We start from the raw sequence: 22,343 nt of genomic DNA on the forward strand, positions 1-22,343 counted from the left end.
GGTTCATTTGTAACTGGACAGGCAGGTACGGCTTTCCAGTTTTCAGATTCAAGATCTCACTTCTCTGGCAGTCACATACCTGGTGAAGACATTCAGTCAGGGTAGCTGGCAGAATCCAAATACTATTGCCTTCACCTGTGTGCATGATGCAGCATTGGAGGGGACGGCCTGATATGGTGTGTTCAAATGGTCAGGACAATCTTTGGTGTTAGTGTGCCAAGCGAGGTGCTTCACTATGGCCGGTGTGGGATGGGCCGTGGTTGAGATGCCATGCCAACTAATCCTGACTATGTGCAGAGTTCTATAACAACAAGGGGGACAGATAGAGGACAATATTTACCGGGGTCCAATGTACGTGTCCGATAACTGGAAATCAAAAAGTGTGTACAGAGTTCCCCACGGAGGGTTGGGTCAATTGAAGGAATGACTCTCTCTCTGGAAGGTGTTATGTGATCGGGAATAAGGTAATCCCATAGCGGAATTGAGGATGCCTCACACAATTCAAAGGTTGGACGACTGTTGCCATCCCACCCGATGATTGTATCATGTCATCATTGGCCTCCTGCTCCAACGGCAGGCTGGCGGCGCAATGCCTGTCGGGTAGCACTGAGTGCTACTCTTTAGTGGAGATCTTTTATTCCTTGGCCAATAGATGCATGTGTGTGAGGGGCCAAAAAGGGAGTGCAGTGGTGAGCGTGAGTGAAAAGTTAAACAAGCATTAGAAATGCAATAGGTCTCGCAGCATTAGAGTTAGTGCTTTTAGAATTGTTTATGGGTTTTTTGTAAATCTTTAGCATGAGGTTGAGGGTGAGTGAGGGTGAGGGGTTGAGGGTGAGTGAGGGTGAGGCTGAGGGGTTGAGGGTGAGGGTGAGTGAGGGTGAGTGAGGGGTTGAGGGTGAGGGGTTGAGGGTGAGTGAGGGTGAGGGGTTGAGGGTGGGTGAGGGGTTGAGGGTGGGTGAGGGTGAGGGGTTGAGGGTGAGTGAGGGTGAGGGTGAGTGAGGGTGAGTGAGGGTGAGGGTGAGTGAGGGTGAGTGAGGGTGAGGGTGAGTGAGGGTGAGTGAGGGTGGGTGAGTGTGAGTGAGGGTGAGTGGGGGTGAGTGTGGGTGAGTGTGGGTGAGGGATTGAGGGTGAGGGGTTGAGGGTGAGTGAGGGTGAGGGGTTGAGGGTGAGTGAGGGTGAGGGAGGGTGAGGGGTTGAGGGTGAGTGGGGGTGAGTGAGGGTGAGGGGTTGAGGGTGAGTGAGGGTGAAGGTGAGTGAGGGTGAGTGAGGGTGGGTGAGTGAGTGAGGGTGAGTGAGAGTGAGGGTGAGTGAGAGTGAGTGAGGGTGAGTGAGAGTGAGGGTGAGTGAGAGTGAGGGTGAGTGAGAGTGAGGGTGAGTGAGAGTGAGGGTGAGTGAGGGAGGGTGAGGGTGAGGGTGGGTGAGGGTGAGTGAGAGTGAGGGTGAGTGAGGGAGGGTGAGGGTGGGTGAGGGTGAGTGAGGGTGAGTGAGAGTGAGGGTGATTGAGGGTGAGTGAGGGTGAGTGAGAGTGAGGGTGAGTGAGAGTGAGGGTGAGTGAGAGTGAGGGTGAGTGAGGGTGAGTGAGAGTGAGGGTGAGTGAGAGTGAGGGTGAGTGAGAGTGAGGGTGAGTGAGAGTGAGTGAGGGTGAGTGAGAGTGAGTGAGGGTGAGTGAGAGTGAGGGTGAGTGAGAGTGAGGGTGAGTGAGAGTGAGGGTGAGTGAGAGTGAGGGTGAGTGAGAGTGAGGGTGAGTGAGAGTGAGGGTGAGTGAGAGTGAGAGTGAGGGTGAGTGAGAGTGAGTGAGGGTGAGTGAGTGAGGGTGAGTGAGTGAGGGTGAGGGTGAGTGAGGGTGAGTGAGGGTGAGTGAGGGGTTGATGTTGAGGGGTTGAGGGTGAGTGAGGGTGAGTGAGGGGTTGAGGGTGAGTGAGGGTGAGTTAGGGTGAGGGGTTGAGGGTGAGTGAGGGTGAGGGGTTGAGGGTGAGTGAGGATGAGGGGTTGAGGGTGAGTGAGGATGAGTGAGAGTGAGGGTGAGTGAGGGTGAGGGGTTGAGGGTGAGTGAGGGTGAGGGTGAGTGAGGGGTTGAGGGTGAGGGGTTGAGGGTGAGTGAGGGTGAGGGGTTGAGGGTGAGTGAGGGTGAGGGGTTGAGGGTGAGTGAGGGTGAGGGGGAGTGCGGAAGCAGCACGGAGGGCAGGGAAGGGCGGAAGCAGCACAGAGGGCAGGGAAGGGCGGAAGCAACAGGGAGGGCAGGGAAGGGCGGAAGCAACAGGGAGGGTAGGGAAGGGCAGAAGCAACAGGGAGGGCAGGGAAGGGCGGAAGCAACAGGGAGGGCAGGGAAGAGCGGAAACAGGGAGGGCAGGGAAGGGCGGAAGCAACAGGGAGGGCAGGGAAGCGCTGAAGCAACACTGAGGGCAGGGAAGGGCTGAAACAAAACGGAGGGCAGGGAAGGGCTATTTTGTATTTTATTGTAAATATGCGGACACAGAGGGATGGAGCTAGCCTTGCGCGAAGATGGCTGCGCTCTAGGCAAGCTCCTTTGGCTGCCACCTAATGAACAGCAATATGCTGCGGTAAACAAAATAATTAGAATTTAGAGAAGCTGACCTGTGCTTCGTAGGGGATTGAGCACACAAAATAGGCTTGCCACCGTACATGTGAAGCAGGCGTTGTCCCGCGGCCTAGATGGAAGCGGCAAGGACCGCCCTGCAGAGGATGTGGGAGGCCGCTGGCTGTGAGCTGCTCCTGTGCAGGCGGGCACTCTGTGGAGCCGGTCAGCGCCTGTGACGCTGTGCTCTGCAGCTGGAGGACGGGCGGCACCGAGGGAGCTGCGACCGGCCTGTGGGAATGACTGGCAGGATCAGTGTGCCTGCAGCCCGGTAGATGAGCATGGCTCGCGGCGGGCGGCGGTGTTACGCGGAAGGAAGTTAGACGGCGTTAGACGGAAGGAGGAGGGGGAGGAGAAATGCGACACGGCGGGAAGGGGAGGGGGCGGAGCGGGTAAACAAAGACGGACGTGCACGCGCTTTTAAGGTCAATGCGCATGCGCATAAGCTCAATGCGCATGCGCATTGACCTTAAAAGTCTCGGGCACTGCAAGGAATCGCCACGATTCCTTGCAGTGTGGATAAAGAGTGGATAAGTCGCAATACTCTCGCTTGCTCGATGCGCATGCGCATCGACAGGCGAGACCTAAATATACAACCTAGCAGCCAACAGGAAATGTTAACCAGCCTTCAGAAAAGAAAAAAACACCCCGTTCCAGCTTCTGGTATGCAACTCGAGCTGTGCTGTCCACATCATCTGCCTACTTTCAGAACAAGCCTCGATGCACCTGTGTTAACCCCCGTAATTTAATGTACGGGCCTTGAGAACACAACTCAAGAAAGCAAGAAAACTAAATGCACACCTACCTGTTCCAGGAAAAAAAACAACAAGAAAAACACGACCTACCAGCCTTCAGAAAACAATTAAAAGCCACAAGTCCCATCCACCCAAACATCTTAAAATAGACCAGAAACCCATTTAACCAAGCTGTTGATTTCTCCAGTGTGTTTCTAGCGCTATAAAATGCATCGACATTAAACACGTTTGTTTCGCCCCGACAAATGCGATTTCTAGCAATATATGCATACATATTTACGGTATACTATGAATATGTGCCACGCCCATGCATACTACACGCAACTTCCTGTTAAACTGAAAACGAGTGTCATACGCCCACAGATCTTCACTCTAAAACAAGTAACTACAATAATCATTTAGACATTTTACAAAAAAAAATCGAAGTGAATGCCAAATTATCAGCGGCAGAGAGGGAGAAGGGGAGATAAGAATAAGACTAGAAGGATAGGTGGGGGAAGGAACCTGAGGGGAGAGGGGGTAAAGGTAGAACAGGAAAAAAGAGAAAGACGTTCAACTCAAGAGAAAAGAAAAACATAGCAAAAAACATAAGGTCAGGGTACAGTAATTTAGAGACAGAGTTGCAAGACAAGGATAGTGGAAAAATTCAAAGGGGGGAGAGAAGGTAGAAGGGGACAAAAGTGGTGTTATGAAAGAAGGTGCGGGGATAGGAGGGAGCGGGGGGGGGGATAGAGTAAGGCAGACCTGAAGGAAGGAGAAATACGTTTGAGGAGCGTCGGGGTGAGAGCGGAGGGAAGGGGGGGAAGCATAAGTACAGCATGATGGTGGGTCCAGGTCCGGGAGATCTACGACGGTCAGCTACACAATGGCTGGCGGGTCAAAAGTCAGAGGGACAAAAGTCCACGATGCGCACCAGGGAGTAAGAATTAAGTGCGTAAGAGAAAGAAGTCAATGGAGGGTACGCAGTTCCAGAGTCAAAGGCAAGAGGCAGGGAGAAGAGACGTGCAGAGGCTCCGGACCTCAGGGGCATCGGTGTTGATAATCCGGGCTTCACTCCAGCATCCCCCATACCTGAAAAGGACTCTTAGGTCACAGAAGACGGGATCACAGCGGAGTACCTCTGATTAGACGGCCAGCATAGGGGGGCAGCGAGGCAGCAGCCAGAACTGGGCGAGCGAGTTGTCTCCAGGTCAGCAGACTGCATGCGGGAAAGCAGGAACATCGGAGAAAACAGCACCGCGGCACTCACCTTCGCCCCAGAAAACACTGAAGGTGATAAAGCGTTGGGGCAAGCAGGTAATTGAGACACAGTGGGTAGAGGGACGGTACGGAAGAGTGGAATCGTGCCCCTGTTCAGTCCGCCGCCATCTGGAACCTTCCAGTGATGTAAGAGCTGCGCAGAGAACAAGGCGACACGGCGGGAGGGGGCGGAGCGGGTAAACAAAGACGGACATGCACGCGCCCGTGACTTTTAAGGTCAATGCGCATGCGCATAAGCTTAATGCGCATGCGCATTGACCTTAAAAGTCACGGGCACTGCAAGGAATCGCCACGATTCCTTGCAGTGCAGATAAAGAGTGGATAACTCGCAATACTCTCGCCTTGCTCGATGCGCATGCGCATCGACAGGCGAGACCTAAAAAGGTCAGTAGAGTCCATTAAGAACCTTTAATGATATGGCTCACTGCCTTGTTTAAAATTGGTGAAGGGAGGGGTACCGAGGCACAAAGGGTAAGGTGATTTGGCCTCGTTCAACCCTCGCCTATGGTGCGGTCAACATGTTTCATGCCACTGGGGCAATTCTTCAGGACCTTAATTGCTCATCAACTTGCAGGGAATTTTTATCCGGTAACAAAAAATTCGGTATACAACCTGCAGGCTATCGCAGGATGCAGTCCTACGTGTTTTCCCGCCCTAATGGGGAGAGAGAAAGAAAGAAGGGCACAATCATTGTTGTATCTAGCAACTGGACATTTGTACACATAGAGTCATCATGCACAGAAGGTATGATACGATGAACCCTACCAAAGTGAAGTGAAGGTGCCCCCTGAACACAGGATATATACCGCTGAATCACGAGCGGCAAGCAGAAACCTTGACCCAGTTCCTGAGGCGGAAGCCGGGACACTGGAGGTACTCTAGCGCGATTTTAAAAATTGTCAGAATTTTATGTGTGGTGTCACTATTTGTGTAGCTGTGCTTTGAAACCAATTGAACCATACCTCAACCAGCGCCCTTCCTAGCGCTTACAGCCTGCAGCCGCCATCACTACCGGCGAGCACGCTGACTCCGCCCCTTTTCGAGGCCACGCCCCTCGAGGTCGCCCATAAATGTGCCTGTACAGGACGCGCAGCGGACGAGCGCAGCGGGAGCGCCGTCTGCGCGCCGAAGGCGCGCCTAAGGCAAGCCCGTCTGCGCCCGTCCGCGCTAAGACCGCGCTGGACGCAGGAACCCCTGCCAAACATCCTCTAAACATCAGGTATGCACCCAACGACCTTCGCAATCTACGAGGCAGTTCCGACTGCTCCTGCAAACTAGATCTCTCTAATGTATACGGTCCCATTAGTTGCAACAACTGTCACTGGACCCTTAACTTTGCCACCAAGCTGGCAACCTCCCTCAAACAACCTCACTTCACTGGAGGTTTGATAAATGCCAGATCAATGTGCAAACACAGCCAGGACATTCATGACCTCATTATCGACCACAACCTGGACTGCCTCTTAGTCACCGAGACCTGGCTTACTCAAGACAGTAACCCGGATATTGCCATCGCCCTCCCATCAGGGTACTCCTTCCACAGACAGGATAGACCAAAAGGCAGAGGAGGAGGTGTCGCTTTCATCCTAAGAAACTCCTTTAGCTGCCACACTTTCGGCCTCGACCCCCTCACAGATGCCGAGGGACTAGGCTTTTCCATAAAGCTTAGTCAAACCCTCTCCTTCTCTGGTGGCCTCATCTACCGCCCTCCGGGAAATGCCGCTAAATTCCTCGGCTCCCTCAACGACGCATTTGGACACTTCCTACTCCGATACCCGTACTTCACCCTCCTGGGCGATTTCAACCTGCATCTGGAACTACCTGCTGACCCCCCCACTAGTAACTTGTTGCAAACATTGGAGATGTTTAATATGCAACAAAGCGTCAAGCTACCCACCCATTCCCTTGGTCACACCCTGGACGGGGTCTGTTCCAATTTTCCTGACATCTCCACTTCACCTCCTATTCCCCAAATCTGGTCGGATCACAGCCTGATCCCGTTCCATATCCTCTATGCTCCCCCTCCTAATTGCAAAAAACCAACTCACCAACACACTCATCCCACAAATTGGAGAACTGTTCAGGCAAGCTTTACCTCTCAACCTTTCTCCCCTGCTAACCCCCCACCCTTTTCTGGCAACATCGATATAGATGCAGTCTCCTTTAACAACTGGCTCTCTCAAGAAATCGCTAATCGATGTCCACCCACTAAAAAAGATAACATCTTAAAAAATACAAAAATCAAAGCCCCTTGGTACACACCTGATCTCACCGCAGCCCACCTACTCTGCAGGAAAGCAGAGCGCAAATGGCGCAGATCCTACCATAAGGACGACCGCAACGACTACATTCTCCAGAGAAAAAATTACCTAGCAGCTATAAAATCAGCGAAAAGAACATACTATGTTAACGCCATTAACGAGGCCGGTCAAAAACAACAAACCCTCTTCTCCATAGTAAAATCTTTTACCAAACCCAAAGCCCTCCAACCAGAGATCCCCCCGTCCCAAGAGCTGTGTGATAAGATTTCCGACTACTTTGAGGAAAAAATCAGTTCCATCCACACCAGCTTCCCCCCCTCCCCTCCGGTTCACTCTTCTTTGGAGCCAGACGAATCTCGCCCGATGGTAAACTGTCTCGACCACTTCTCCCCGGTAAATCTAATTCAGACCAGAGAAGCGATCCTCGCATGCAAATCCGGCTCTCCCGCAGACCCTTGTCCCCCCAAGGTCCTGCATACCATCATTCATGAAGTAAACCCCATCATTAACGAGATAATCAATCTCTCCCTCAAAACTGGCTCTGTTCCGCTCACCTGGAAAAAAGGTGTAGTTAAACCTCTGATGAAAAAGGCAAACAAACCCCCCTCGGATTTAACTAACCTTCGTCCCATCACACTACTACCTGCACTGGGAAAAATTACGGAACAACTAGTCCACAAAGAACTCAAATCCTTCCTAGACGCTCACAACCTACTTCACCCCCAGCAATCTGGTTTTCGACCCAGACATTCAACCGAGACCGCCCTGATCGAGCTGACAGACACCATTAAAAACCTCCAAGATCAGAGGAAGAAAGCCATTCTGATCCTTCTTGACCTCACGGCGGCATTCGACACCATTTCCCACTCCATTCTTCTCAACAGACTCATGGAAATTGGCATAACCAACTCAGCCCTAGCCTGGATCACTTCCTTCCTTAGTGACAGGTCTCAAACTATCTCACTGGGCCCTTTCCAATCCAAAGAAAAAAAGATCTCGTGTGGAGTTCCCCAGGGCTCCATTCTCAGCCCTCTGTTATTCAACATATATCTCATCCCCTTGCTCTCGCTCATAGAGTCATTCGGCATCACTGTTACGTCGTATGCTGACGACACTCAGCTTATCATCCCACTCGACGACAATTCCAACCTGGCCGAAGCTAACCTCAAACGTTGCCTCACAGCCGTTTTTCATTGGATGGATACCAACCATCTTCGCTGTAACTCCAGCAAAACCGAGATCCTGCCTATTGGAAAGAACGCCTCTTTCTGTCCCGCCCTGTGGTGGCCTGACAACTCTACTGCCCCACCCCAGACAGTCTCATCGGCCAGAAACCTCAGAGTCATTTTCGATTCCGACCTTTCTTTCGATCCCCATGTCACTACTGTAGCAGGGAAATGCTTTGGCATTATTAAATCCATGAGAAAGTTTTTTGACTTTCTCCCACTTGATTCCAGAAAGACCGTTGCAGTAGCCCTCATTCTCTCTCGAGTGGACTACTGTAATGGCCTTCTGGCAGGGACCAAGAAATCCACCCGTCTGAAATTGCAAAGTGTCCTGCATACTGCCGCGCGTCTTGTCCTAAAACTCCCACGCAAATCTTCTATTTCCACTGCCCTCAGATCCCTGCATTGGCTCCCCTTGCACAAGAGAATACTTTTCAAAATTCTCATCATAGCATTCCGAGCCTTCCACAAAACTGGCCCAATCTACCTGTCGAAACGCTTCCCTCACTACTCCCCGGGCCGCATTCTCAGATCTTTGCAAGAAAACCTCATGACCCCGCCTAAATTCAACCTGAAGACCAAAGGTGGGAAAACACTTAGCACTCTGGCTATCAGAGCCTGGAACAGTATGCCAAGGCATCTCAGGCTTCAGACGCATGAGAAACAATATAGGAAGCACCTCAAGACGTGGATTTTTAATCTCTCTGATGACTGGACTAAATCATCCATTTAATCCTCCACCTCCCTCCCAGCGTTCTGGTCCCAGGTTTTACAGCGCCAAGATGCTCCCTCCGGAGCGAACGTCCGCGCTCTATAAATACCCATCCAAATTCCAAATTCCAAATTCCAAACGGGAGAGAGAGAAATTGACAAATTAAAACAATTGGGGAGAGGATAATCATTCTAAATGCCAAGTGTCATCAGTGGTCAGGGTGCATATATTTGATGTACAAAAGGCTATACACACCATGCTTAGTCACTCATATGTGTCTTACAGCCTAGGGGTAGTGTATTCGTTAAGTTAGGAGTTGGAGATTAAAATCAGAACCAAAGCACTTCAATCGGTGAAAGACAAATGGGGACACCAGGGTCGGCTAATCTCAAGAGGTCCTTACCCTTAGTCCCTGGTAGACGGACCCCACTGACTGTCCTTGTGGGGCCTGAGCTGTAAGGTAGTTACCTGAATAGAGGAAATATTCCGGTTATGATTGTGGTTAACGGAGCAAGATGATTCTAGGTGGGTCCCTGGTGGTTAAGCCAAGGGATCGCCAACTTTTCAGGAAAGTGCGACTCCGTGCCTTCTTTGATAATAAACCTGAGCCCACTAGTCAAGACAGCGGATTGAGGAAACCGTCAACTTTTACCCCCACTGACGGAATGCTCCCACCGGAAGTCCTGACTTTCGAACAAGCAGTTCTTACGAGCCTGCAGAATAAACCATGTGTCAAACAGTTCCATAACTTGACCTCTGCAGAAAGACAATCATCCATCAACCTGGGAAAGGATGAATCAATCGTCATCAAACAGGCAGACAAGGGGGGTGCAACAGTCATACAAGACTATGAAGACTACGACCGCGAATGTAGAAGACAACTTTCCAATACTACCCACTATAGACCTCTCACCGAGGATCCTACAAAACGGCTCACGACGACCATCATGAGCCTCATAATTGAAGCGGAGACCCACGAATGGATCAGTAAGAAAGAGGCTGATTTCCTGACCACCACGGAACCTGTCACGCCTTACTTCTACACTCTCCCTAAGATTCACAAGGGGACTACCCCAGTCCCAGGGAGACCCATTGTCTCCGGAATTGGGTCTTTATCGGAGCCACTATCCCAATTCTGCGACGCCTTTCTTCAACCTTTGGTGAAGCAGATCCCTTCATACCTACAAGACACCAGAGACGTCCTCCGTCTGATTAATGAAGTGGACGGCAGAGAGGATGTTGATCTCCTTCTCACTCTAGACGTAGAAGCGTTGTACACAAACATTCCGCAACAAGCCACCCTTGAGGCTGTGGATACCGCCCTACGGCAGGAAGATTGGTCCTTCCCCACCCCGATAGCCTTCATAATGGAACTGGCCCAAATAGCCCTCACTGAAAACTTTTTCAGGTATGAGTCGCAACTCTACCACCAGATCCGCGGCACCTCGATGGGTTCGACGTTTGCACCGAGCCTGGCCTGCATCTATATGGCAACCTTCGAAAAGAACCACATCTATCTACCAGAACAGAACCCGTTCCGAGAACATCTCACACTCTGGCGTCGATATATCGACGATATTCTGGTCTTCTGGAAAGGTGATCGGGCCAGTTGCGAAGCATTTTGTGCATGGATCAACCTGCAAGACCCCTTTTGGAAATTTACAGGCACGATCTCTGAGGAGTCTGTACCCTTTCTAGACTTGACCATCAAGCTGGAACCCACAGCAATCACAACAACGCTGTTTAAGAAAGGGACAGACAGGAATAGTCTGCTTCTGTACAGTAGCCACTATACCAGAGCCCTTAAGGACAACTTACCTTTTGGACAATTCCTGCGGCTCCGCAGAAACTGTACATCACTAACAGACTATAAACAGGAAGCTAACAATCTCCAACACAAACTTCAAGACAGGGGGTACCGACTCGACTTCTTAAGTCATCCCCTAAAAGGGCTCTCAATAACAACAGAGACTCATTGCTGGAAGTCCATACTAAGGAGCAAGACGACACAATCACATGTGTAACCTCTTAGAAACTCCAACTTCTTAAAAAAGACTGTAAACTCACATTGGGGAATCCTCAATACGGCGGGTCTGGAAATACCTCGGCCGCGCTTTGCATTTAAAAGGACACCTAACCTCAAGGATACCCTGATCCATACTCGCCCCAAGACAACGAGCACCCGCCCAGTTAATATACTTTGGGACTTGCCACCGGTTACGGGACATTATCGTTGTGGTTCCTTGTTGTTTGCCCTCAGACCATCCAAGGTAAAACTATAGAACTCCCTAAGGGTTTCACCTGGCACCTCAACAAGCACACAAACTGTAACAGTGCAAGATGTATCTATATGCTGACATGCCCTTGCAAGATGATCTACATCGGCATGACGATGCGCATCGCGAAACTACGCATCATGGAACACAACAGCAACATCCGCTGTAAAAAGACACACACCAGGCTCTATGAACACTGCAGACAACACAACCATCTGGCGGAAAGCATACAATGGACTATCCTTGAATGCCACCCCTCTATCAACCAACAGGTATTATTCAGAATGGAACAACGTTGGGTGCATCGTCTCCAATCAGATGAACTTGGTCTTAATGACTCGGTGCCTTGGAATATGCTAGCCAGATAATCCAGTCTTGGATTGTCCCTACCCAAGACTTAGTACCATCCTTCTATATCTACCGAAGGCACCCGTAGCATTCTCTATTGGGGTTACTCCATTTCAAGATGGCGCCTTCTTGCGTTCGCAGGTTTCGCACTTTGGCCGCCCTCTCTTTCCACACCACGCTTGTCCACGTTACCTAGCAACGCTGTGCACACACGCCCACTCACGGGGCCCGCGGCATTCTGCTTCTTAAACAGCTCAGCCACACACCGATTCACCGGCTGTCCTGCGATCTCGCCGCCGTGGTAGGGGTAGGTGCTTACAAGCATAGTGCCTCGAGCATACAAGGTAAGATGTGGTCTACGGACACGATGATTCCGTGTGCCATCCTTTGGCGATCCCTTGGCTTAACCACCAGGGACCCACCTAGAATCATCTCGCTCCGTTAACCACAATCATAACCGGAATATTTCCTCTATTCAGGTAACTACCTTACAGCTCAGGCCCCACAAGGACAGTCAGTGGGGTCCGTCTACCAGGGACTAAGGGTAAGGACCTCTTGAGATTAGCCGACCCTGGTGTCCCCATTTGTCTTTCACCGATTGAAGTGCTTTGGTTCTGATTTTAATCTCCAACTCCTAACTTAACGAATACACTACCCCTAGGCTGTAAGACACATATGAGTGACTAAGCATGGAGTGTATAGCCTTTTGTACATCAAATATATGCACCCTGACCACTGATGACACTTGGCATTTAGAATGATTATCCTCTCCCCAATTGTTTTAATTTGTAAATTTCTCTCTCTCCCGTTTGCACCTTCACTTCACTTTGGTAGGGTTCATCGTATCATACCTTCTGTGCATGATGACTATGTGTACAAATCTCCAGTTGCTAGATACAACAATGATTGTGCCCTTCTTTCTTTCTCTCTCCCCATTAGGGCGGGAAAACACGTAGGACTGCATCCTGCGATAGCCTGCAGGTTGTATACCGAATTTTTTTTTACCGGATAAAAATTCCCTGCAAGTTGATGAGCAATTAAGGTCCTGAAGAATTGCCCCAGTGGCATGAAACATGTTGACCGCACCATAGGCGAGGGTTGAACGAGGCCAAATCACCTTACCCTTTGTGCCTCGGTACCCCTCCCTTCACCAATTTTAAACAAGGCAGTGAGCCATATCATTAAAGGTTCTTAATGGACTCTACTGACGTTTTGTAACTTTTCACTCACGCTCACCACTGCACTCCCTTTTTGGCCCCTCACACACATGCATCTATTGGCCGAGGAATAAAAGATCTCCACTAAAGAGTAGCACTCAGTGCTACCCGACAGGCATTGCACCGCCAGCCTGCCGTTGGAGCAGGAGGCCAATGATGACACGATACAATCATCGGGTGGGATGGCAACAGTCGTCCAACCTTTGAATTGTGTGAGGCATCCTCAATTCCGCTAAGGGATTACCTTATTCCCGATCATATAACACCTTCCAGAGAGAGAGTCATTCCTTCAATTTACCCAACCCTCCGTGGGGAACTCTGTACACACTTTTTGATTTGATATGTGCAGAGTTGTCCCTGTTTCATCCATGCCTATGCTATTCACGTATAGTATGGCCTTTTTGTGGCACTGCTTCAGTTGCAGGCACGTGTTTGTTGTAATGGCTGTTCATCCTTTCTCCAGTGTCTTTATTTGCATATTCTTGGTACTCTGTTAAGTCCCCTTAGAAACATTTTGGCTGTTTCTGAAATGTTTCGGTCTTGAGTGAACCACAGCTATATATAAGTAAGACGTATTGTTACCATATCTTTAACTTGTACTTAAAGAGGCTTTTTTGCTTAGCACCACAGGAGTATTGCCCTTTCACCTAATACTACTGGCAGTTTGGTGTATCATTCTACCTCTTAGTGTTTGTATTGCAACGCATAGAGGACTATTTCACATTTTAAAAAGTACACTGAGGGGCGTGGCCAAGATGGCGGGCTGAGCCGACGTGGTTGTCCTCGGCTCCCCGGCCCAAGCCCAACATAGCCTTCTTTTCGCTGCAGTGGCCCTCCGAATCAAGTCTCCTTGCCCCTGCGGGGTGACCACTGACCGCAAGCATCAGCTGTGAGAGGCGAGCGGATTCGGAGCGGAGGGCGGCCTAAGCCGCGGCGGAACCAGGGCTGCGAGGGCCAGTGGGCACAACAGATCGACCCGGCTGGCCTCAACACGACCGGAGACCTACCCTTTCGGCCACTGAGGTGCAGTGATCCCGGCCACGGGCGGAAGTGGCGAGAACCCCCCCCCCCCCCCCACCCGAGGCGGGGGAGCGGAGGCAGTCCAGCGCCCGACCGCACAGCACCTAAATTGAGGACCCGGCTCCGGGCCTTGGCGGATATCCCAGGACCTCCCAGGCAGTGATGGAGGGGGGTCTGGTGTGAGACAAGGACGCATCAGCCAGCCTGGAAGGCTGCTGGGAGCCACGCGACTGTCCGGAGGCGCCAGAGGCAGCAGGGAGCAGCGCCTGCCCGGTTTCTGGTCGGCGTGCTGTCCCAGGCGAGGCCCCGGCTTCGGGCCTGGTGGTGGCAGCGGAAACCTACGGACCAGCATAGCGGGGGAGAGGCCAACGTGGTGGACGCCCGGCAGACACAGTGGAGGCCGGGTACAGGAGGAGGCTCTCCGGGTGGCGCCCCCGCCCCACTTCCCCCCTCCGCCCCCCCCCACAGCATCACAGCCTGGCCTGGACTGAGGACCCGAGGTAAGCCCGCGCACCCCCGGGGCCGCGCAACACCGGACTAAGGGAGCAGAGCAGGTGGCAGGAGGCCCCGCGGAGGGCGGGTGGGTCCACGCAGCGGGGCCGGGGGGGGGGGGGGGGGGGCGGAACATTGAACCAGCGGCCCGGTGGAGCCTGGGCAGTTGGGCCCCCTGAACACGTGGGTCCCCGGCTTCTGGTTGGGGACACTCTGAGGCAGCAGAGCGGAGGGACCGACGCGAGCGGCGTCTGCGGGGCGGACCGGGCCCTACAACGCCAGTGAGAGGTGACTGGCTCCCCCCCGCCGGAGCGTGGAAGGCGGGGAGGGCCCTGCAGCAGCTGAATAGGCGCCCCTTCACGCCTGGTTTAGTGGAAGAGCCCTCGGAGCGCCGGGCGGCCCTGTCAAAGAGCGGACCGAGCCGCGGTCCTCGGGGGGCGGAGGGATCGAGCCCCCGGAGGGGAGCGTGCAGAAGAGAAAGGGCACGCAAGGGCAGGAAACGGCGAGCCCAGCAGTGAAGATTGACGCAGGGGAATCGGTAGGGGAGGCCTGAAGGCCACAGGGACTCTGCCGGTAGGCCCACACCGGGCACAAACGGATGCGAGTGGGCTTCCCCCCAGGGTCGACCGTGATACAGACCTGCGACAAGAGGAGACATAACCAACGCGAGTCGCAGAACCAACCGCACCATTACCAATATGCTCGCGAAACCTACCTCCAATGGGGGGAAGACACAGACGCCCCCCCTCTACTCCGGCAACCGCAGGCGCGCAGCAACAGGAAAAGCAGGAGGCTCCCATCACACGCACCTTCTTAGAGGCGCTATTCAATACTCTTAGACATGACTTTCAGGCTCTCAAGCAGGACATCACTGGGGAACAACGGGAGCTACGGCGAGACTTGGATGGTTTAGGGGAGAGGGTAGCGGCGGTGGAGGAGTCCGGCCATGCCCGAAGCGACGAGCTGACGCACCTACAACAAGAGGTCCTCCGCCTCCAAGAGCAGCAGGTAGGCCTCCAGGCCCACGCGGAAGACCTAGAGAACCGCTCTCGAAGGAATATACGGGTCCGGAATGTGCCACAGGGCGCCGAAGGGAACAGTGTCACTGGATACCTGCAGGGCCTCTTTCGAGCGGTGTTGGGGGAAGCGGAGGACTTTCCCGTCCGCATAGACCGTGCCCACAGGGTGGGCCTGCCGAGACGGGCAACAGCCCCACCACCCGACATTCTGGCCTACCTCCCTGATTTCCCGTTAAAGGAGCGGATTCTCCAGGAGGCCCGGCGACAGCAACCATTGCAGTTTCGGGGAGTGAGTGTGGCATTGTATCAGGACCTGTCAGCCATCACGCTGCAGAAAAGACACGAATTTAAAGTTGTGACCACCTTTCTGCGCGAGAAAGAAGTACCATATTCTTGGGGCCACCCATTCCGGATCATTTTTAAATGGCAAGGGAAGCCTCACCAACTTCGCTCCCTCAGAGACACCTGCTCCCTCTTGAACATTGAATTGCCGGATCCCTCGGACTCGGAGGATGGACTGTCACGTGGTTCTTTGGAGAGGGCGGCGTAGCGGGGCCAAGGCGACTGGCAGAGGGCCGGACGGCGACGCAGGCGTGGGCTCGACTGAAACCAGACCCTGAGACGATTGCACAGGAACAGGCTGCGGCAGTGCAGGAAGTGGAGCGGGACACCACTGTTGCCCCGTGAGCAGCACGAGAGGGCCACTGCTCACACCTCGCATTGATTTGGGAGGGTTGGGGGGGCGGGAGAAGGCCGCCACTACCACGTTACCCACAGACTCTCTTCTACGGACCTGTGAAGTTTAACAGGCCCGGGACTATGGATCGTTCAAATGGGTTCCAAGTTGGGGTTCCACGGGGGGGGGGGGGTTAGGGCAGTTGGGCAAGGGTGGGGGGAGGACCCAGGGATTTGTTAGTTTTGGAGCAGGGGGGGGCAATTGCTTGGGGGAGAAGGGGAGGGGGGGTGGGAGGGGACCTTCTTGTCCGCTGGCGCCGCGAGATGGCGCTGACTGCTTATCCTGTGAGCCACCGACCCGCACTGACCATGAGTGCACCCTTGCCCCGCGCCCGGGTTGATGTCTCCTTTGACCATTCTTTCCCTAAATGTTAGGGGACTTAATAGTCCAAACAAGCGCAGGGCGATACTCTCCTTCCTAGAGCGCTCCCGAGCTGACATCTGTCTCCCGCAAGAGACGCACCTGCTGTCCAAAGACCACCATTGGCTTCGTTCTCGAGCCTTCCCTGAGCAACTGTTCTCGTCCACCACTAAGAAAGTAGCGGGTGGCCATACTGGTGGCAAGGTCCTTTAGGAGTAAGGTGCTGCAGAAGGAGGCGGAGATCAAGGGCAGGCTGCTGCTCCACCGCTTCCAGGTGGCGGGGCTGGCGCTTCTGATAGGTTCCATTTATGCGCCCAATGAAGGTCAGGAAAGGTTCCTGCGCACCGCTCTAGAGGCGGCCACAGCCAACACCCACCAACACCTACTCCTGGGGGGGGGCCTAAACCTAGTGTTACATAATATCACTGATCGCTCCAACCAGAGGGTGGGCCAAGTAGGGGCCTTATCATTAGAGGGGCGCACTCATCTTGCGGACATGGGACTAGTCGATTTGTGGAGACACCCTCATGACACAGCCTACACCCACTATTCTGCAGCCCATAAGACTTACGCGCGACTGGACTATCTGCTCTGCTCGACCCACCTCGCGGCACATGCTCAGGTGATAGAAGTCCAACCGGCCTCGCTCTCCGACCACTCCCCGGTTGCGGCAACTTTCCTGGTGCCCGCTACTACACTGAGCCCACAACGCCACTGGCGCTTGCGCGACAGTCTGATACAGAGCCCTTCTTCTGTGGAGAAGATTAAGGCGGCCATCGACCAATTCCTCCAGCACAATGCTAACGGGGATACGTCCAAAGCCACTCAGTGGGTCGCGCTGAAGGCAGTCCTCCGTGGCGAGTTTATCTCGTTGGCGGCGGCCAACAATAAGGAGCGCGCGCAAAAGAGGGCCGATCTCACGCAGCGAGTCCGGGAATTGGAGCAGCTGCATCAGCGCACCGGAGTGGCCAGGGCATGGCTCCAACTCTGCACGGAGCGGAAGATGCTGGCTGCGCTAGACCAGGATGTCGCGGAGTTCGCCGCGATACGCCTGAAGCATGCCTACTACACGGGAGGGGACCGATGCGGGAAATTATTGGCGTGCAAACTAAGGCAACACCGGCACGTCCAGGCCATCCAACCCAACCGGGGGGAATCGATCACCGACAGAGCGGCCATTGCGGCAGCATTCGGGTCCTTTTATACCGACCTGTACGATGCAGACAAGCTAGATTTGCGGCATGGCAGCGACTACCTTGATGGGGCAACTCTCCCGTCTCTCACTGTGGCCCAGGCTCAGTTCCTTGACAGGCCCATCGGTCTGGAAGAGGTCATTTCCGCGATTTCCCGCCTTAAACTGGGGAAGTCCCCGGGCCACGATGGCTACTCTGCGGCCTTTTATAAGAAGTTCTGCCAGCAGGTGGCTCCCCTGCTGCGGGACCTGTTCAACACCTTCGACCAGGCCGGGAGTATCCCCCCCCCGAAATGCTGGAGGCGGCAATCTCAGTGATACCTAAAGCCGGGAGGGACCCCGCCCAATGCAGCTCATACAGGCCCATTTCCTTATTGAATGTGGACCTGAAGTTGTATACAGGAATCCTTGCCAGCCGGTTGGCTCCCTATATGCAACAACTGATCGACCCTGACCAGGCCGGCTTCATTCCTCAGCGGCAAACGAGCGACAACACCAGACGTGTCCTCCACCTTATAGAGGCCGGTTCACGCACAAGACCCGGGTGTATGCTGCTTACTATCGACGCCGAGAAGGCATTCGATAGGGTGCACTGGCCCTATCTTGAGCAGACCCTCCAGAGATTCGGTCTGGGGGAGACCACCCGTACCGGATCTTTAATTGCTACAGACAGCCCACAGCGACGGTGCGGGTCAATGGTTATACCTCGCCACGTCTCCCGATAGGCAGGGGGACCAGACAGGGTTGCCCGCTCTCCCCTCTTCTGTTTGCGCTCTATATGGAGCCAATGGCACAAAGGGTCAGGCAACATCCTCGTATTCAGGGCATCCCCTTTGGGGGAGACACACACATGATCTGCCTGTACACAGACGACGTCTTGCTTTCCCTGATGGACCGTATGCAATCACTGCGGGCGCTTCTGGTAGAACTACACTCCTTCACGCAGGCCTCGGGCTTTAAAATCAACGTGGACAAGTCGGTGGCCCTAAATGTGTCCCTACCCGCCGATGTCCTGGCGGACGTCAAAACCGAATTTGACTTGCAGTGGTCTGCTTCCACAGTTACATATCTGGGGGTCCTGTTGGCACCTACGGTGCGGGGCACAGCCGACGCCAACTATGCCAGACTGAGCACGCAAGTCAATGAAACACTACAGAAATGGAACCGACTCACACTTTCCTGGCTCGGACGCGTAGCAGCCATCAAGATGACCCTTTTGCCGCAGATTCTTTACATCTTTCAGACCCTTCCGCTAAGCCCGCCGACGGGTTGGCTTCAGAAGACCCAGGCGGACTTGGCGCGCTATGTCTGGAACGGGCGGCATCCCCGCTTCAAGCAGCGAATAACATCTCTCCCACCGGCGAATGGGGGCGTCGGTTTGCCGGACCTCAACCTGTATTTTCAAGCTGCACAGTTACGTACACTAGTGGAATGGTACCAACTTGAATCCAGCAAACATTGGCTCTTTCAGGACCAGGCAGTGGCTGGCCGCCCCCCTCCAAGGTGTACCCTTCCTCCCGCGGTGGCACAGACCCCCTAACATGTACGCGTCATTTATAACGAGTACTGTGATGAAAGTCTGGGATCGGGTGGCTGTACGGAATGACCTCACCTCATTCCCTTCACCGCTGACGCCCATATTCGGGAACCCCGACTTCACACCGGACTTAGACCCGCAGGCGTTCAAAACATGGAGGACCACACCTTGCAGGGAAGTGGGGCATATGTTCAACCTGGAGGGAGTCCTCTCCGTTCAGAAAGTGAAGGAGGAGTATGGGATACCAGAGACGGACCGGCTCCCTTACCTGCAGGTCCGGCACTGGGTCTTGCATCCGTCCGTTTGACCGGGCGCGCAAATTTTCCTTACGCCATATGAGAAATGGCTTCTCACACGCACTTCGGAGAAGAAGCTACTTTCAGACTTATACCAACACCTACTCCTCGCACACATATACACGTACCACCCGGGGAGGGCTAGATGGGAGGAAGATCTTGGGAGGCAACTCACACGGAAGGACTGGGAAGGGATTTATTATAGAGCCAGACACTCGGCCTACCATACTGGTCTTACGGAAACCCTGACGAAAGAGGCCATGTATTGGTACCATACCCCGGCGCGCATACATCGCTGGGACCCCAAGACAAGTGATCGCTGCTGTAGGGGATGTGGGGGACAGGGCACACTGGAACACCTGCTCTGGAGCTGTGAGAAGTTGCAACAATACTGGTCCACCATCCTGGATCTCATAGATGCACACTTAGACACTCAACTGCCTCGATTCCCTGCTTACGTGCTTCTAGGCCTGCCGAATACACTGATGTACCCCCTGAAATCCATGAGAGGGAGACTGATTGCCATAGCACTGGGGGCTGCGGTACAGAATATTGTGGCACGCTGGAGAGAACCACAGCCCCCAGTGCACCTTGGCTGGCTACATAGACTCTGGATGGTGTTGGGGACGGAGAAATTATCACTGACTGCTGCGGGGCGGGGCGAAGAGTTTGCGGACATTTGGCGGACATTTCTAACGCTGCTCACAGGGGAATTTCGGGAATTGAGCTGCCCCCGCTACCTGCGGCTACTGCATCTAGCAGATACTCCGATCCCGGAACCTAAGGTCAAGGCTCAGAGGAGCACGGCTCAGGGCGGGAGGGTTGGGGTACCGGCTCCCTAGGGCAGCTGCGCTGATGGGACCAAGCCAGAATTACTTAGCGGACAAGAAGGAGGGCGGGAATGGGGTTGGGAGGGCGGCTTGGGGCTTGTTGGGGGTTTTACTGTGTTGCATAGATTACTTCAGCGTCCGACTCATGCCATGCTTGTTTGACGCGGCCGGCCCAGCTGGGTTATAGGCGGCTCGCTGTGTTTAATATGACCTGAACGATATTATGCCCGCCAGGAGATTCCTTATATACTGTAATTGTGTGGCCAGTGCCTTCGCAAGCATGAGTCAGTGTGTTCTGTTGCTCTGAATAAAAACATATAATACTAAAAAGTACACTGAATCATCACACATTAAATAGGTGAATGAAATTAAATGAAACAAAATTAAATGAAATGAAATTGGGTTTTGTAGAGCGCACTTCTACCCTGAGGCCTCGTAGTGCTTAGGATGGGTGGGCGGGGATAACAATCAGGCTGTGCAAATTGTTTAAAAAAGCCAAGTTTTGATTTTTCATTGCAGCAGGCTACTGGCTTTCCCTTGTTAAGTTATCTAGGGCGCAAAGAATATGAGTCCTTGAAAAGGAAATCCTTTTAGTACTGGAAGACAGACCAGCAGGTGACAAGCACCTCAGAGTAATAAAATATAGGCGGCCACTCAATATGTCCACTGGCAAATCACCACTTTAGTTCTCAGGCTTTTTAGATCAGACAAACACAAACTGCAAACATAAAAAAATTATAAAAGCAGGAATTATGGCTTATGTCTTGGCTCCCGGTAAGACCAAGTCATACACTTCGTACGAGTTAGGCATTTTCCCACTGTAGTCCCTATAAAAACTACAAAAGATGGAGGAATTCTTATAAATCTTAATAGGTGAATCATAAAAGCGAATGGCATTCAGCACCCCAAGTGACTGTAAACTTTCAAGACTGAAGACATAGTGCCCTAAATTCACAAACAAGATGGCAGCTGACAGCACAGAGACGCAGGCGGGCGCCCTTTCAAGATATTTATTCACCAACTCAGCATTTCTTGATTTTTTTGCATTTACCTTCTTTCTTCCCACCAAATCCAAATGTGACTTAGCGATGGCAGTACATGCAATGAATGAGCTTCCCTTCTGCTGCCTTGATGCCGCTGCAGGATACAAATCAGATTACACCCAGAGGAACGCGCGCGCCTTTCTTCTTGTGCAGAGTACAGAGCTAGAGTGCATTACCGTTGTCGCACCTCCGTAGAAAAAGCTTTTTAATTTTAATGCCAGGAGGCTTCTTCAAAGGCTGGATAATTCATGAAAAAGGCAGCCTGCTCTCTTTAAATTGCAAGCTTTGAAGAATGCTTTCGAATAGGTGCCCGCATAGATGTATCCAGGGTCTCGTGCAGTTTGAGGTGTCTCGGGTAAGACATTACTGAGGGCTGAGAGCGGTTACCTCCTAATTACAGCACACAAAAGCCTGCCTACACCTACATGAGCTGCCATCAGGAGCTACGTTTGGCCATGCACAAATGTTGTCATAATCTTACACCCATCATGTTCCAACCTTTTATAACAACTGTTTTAGCTTTTGCTTAGTTCTTAAGATGCCCTCGGTTGCCTATCTGTGCTTAGGATTGTTGGAGTTAAACAGAATATAATTAATTGGTGACCCTCATACAAAATGTATGTTTATCGAGTATCTTTAAAGGACTTAAAAAAATATATTCTTTAACGAGCAGCCGCTTTAAAGTAATTCAAAGTAACAATAACAATTATTTTGGCTGACAGAGTGATTGCCAAGGTATTCCATGGACCACCTATCTTACATCCACTTCAGACAGGTTGTATGACAGAGGCACGTTTGCCTCTACAAGGCGGACCCAACCACAAATGAGTCTTAACCATACATGTCTTTAACACGCAGTTTTGTTGTACATGCATGATTGGGAAAAAAGGATATGAGTGGTAAAGATCACCGCTCTCCGACCCTCCTCGCCACCCTAAGCCCTAAAATCCTGTGCCCCCATCTCAACTCCATGCCCTAAGGCCTAAAACCTGCCCTGACAACTACCCCTTCCCAAGCCCTAAATCCAACCCCCACCCGTAAAAACTCCCCCAACCCAGCCCTTAAAACTAACCCCTCCCCGCCCTGTGCCCTAAAACCAACCATCCACCCCTTAAAAATACCTCCCCCCAAACCAGGCCCCAGCCCTCAAAACTATACCGACTATCT

At 52.7% G+C, this 22,343-nt stretch overlaps 1 protein-coding gene across 3 annotated transcripts in view; it reads right to left on the reverse strand.

The window, feature by feature from the left end:
• Positions 1–22,343, reverse strand: part of TSNARE1 (t-SNARE domain containing 1) — a 1,291,163-nt gene that overhangs the window by 259,741 nt on the left and 1,009,079 nt on the right. The window lies entirely within an intron of this gene.

This window comes from Lissotriton vulgaris, chromosome 4_1, assembly GCF_964263255.1.
Source record: "Lissotriton vulgaris chromosome 4_1, aLisVul1.2, whole genome shotgun sequence".
Lineage (NCBI taxonomy): Eukaryota > Metazoa > Chordata > Amphibia > Caudata > Salamandridae > Lissotriton > Lissotriton vulgaris.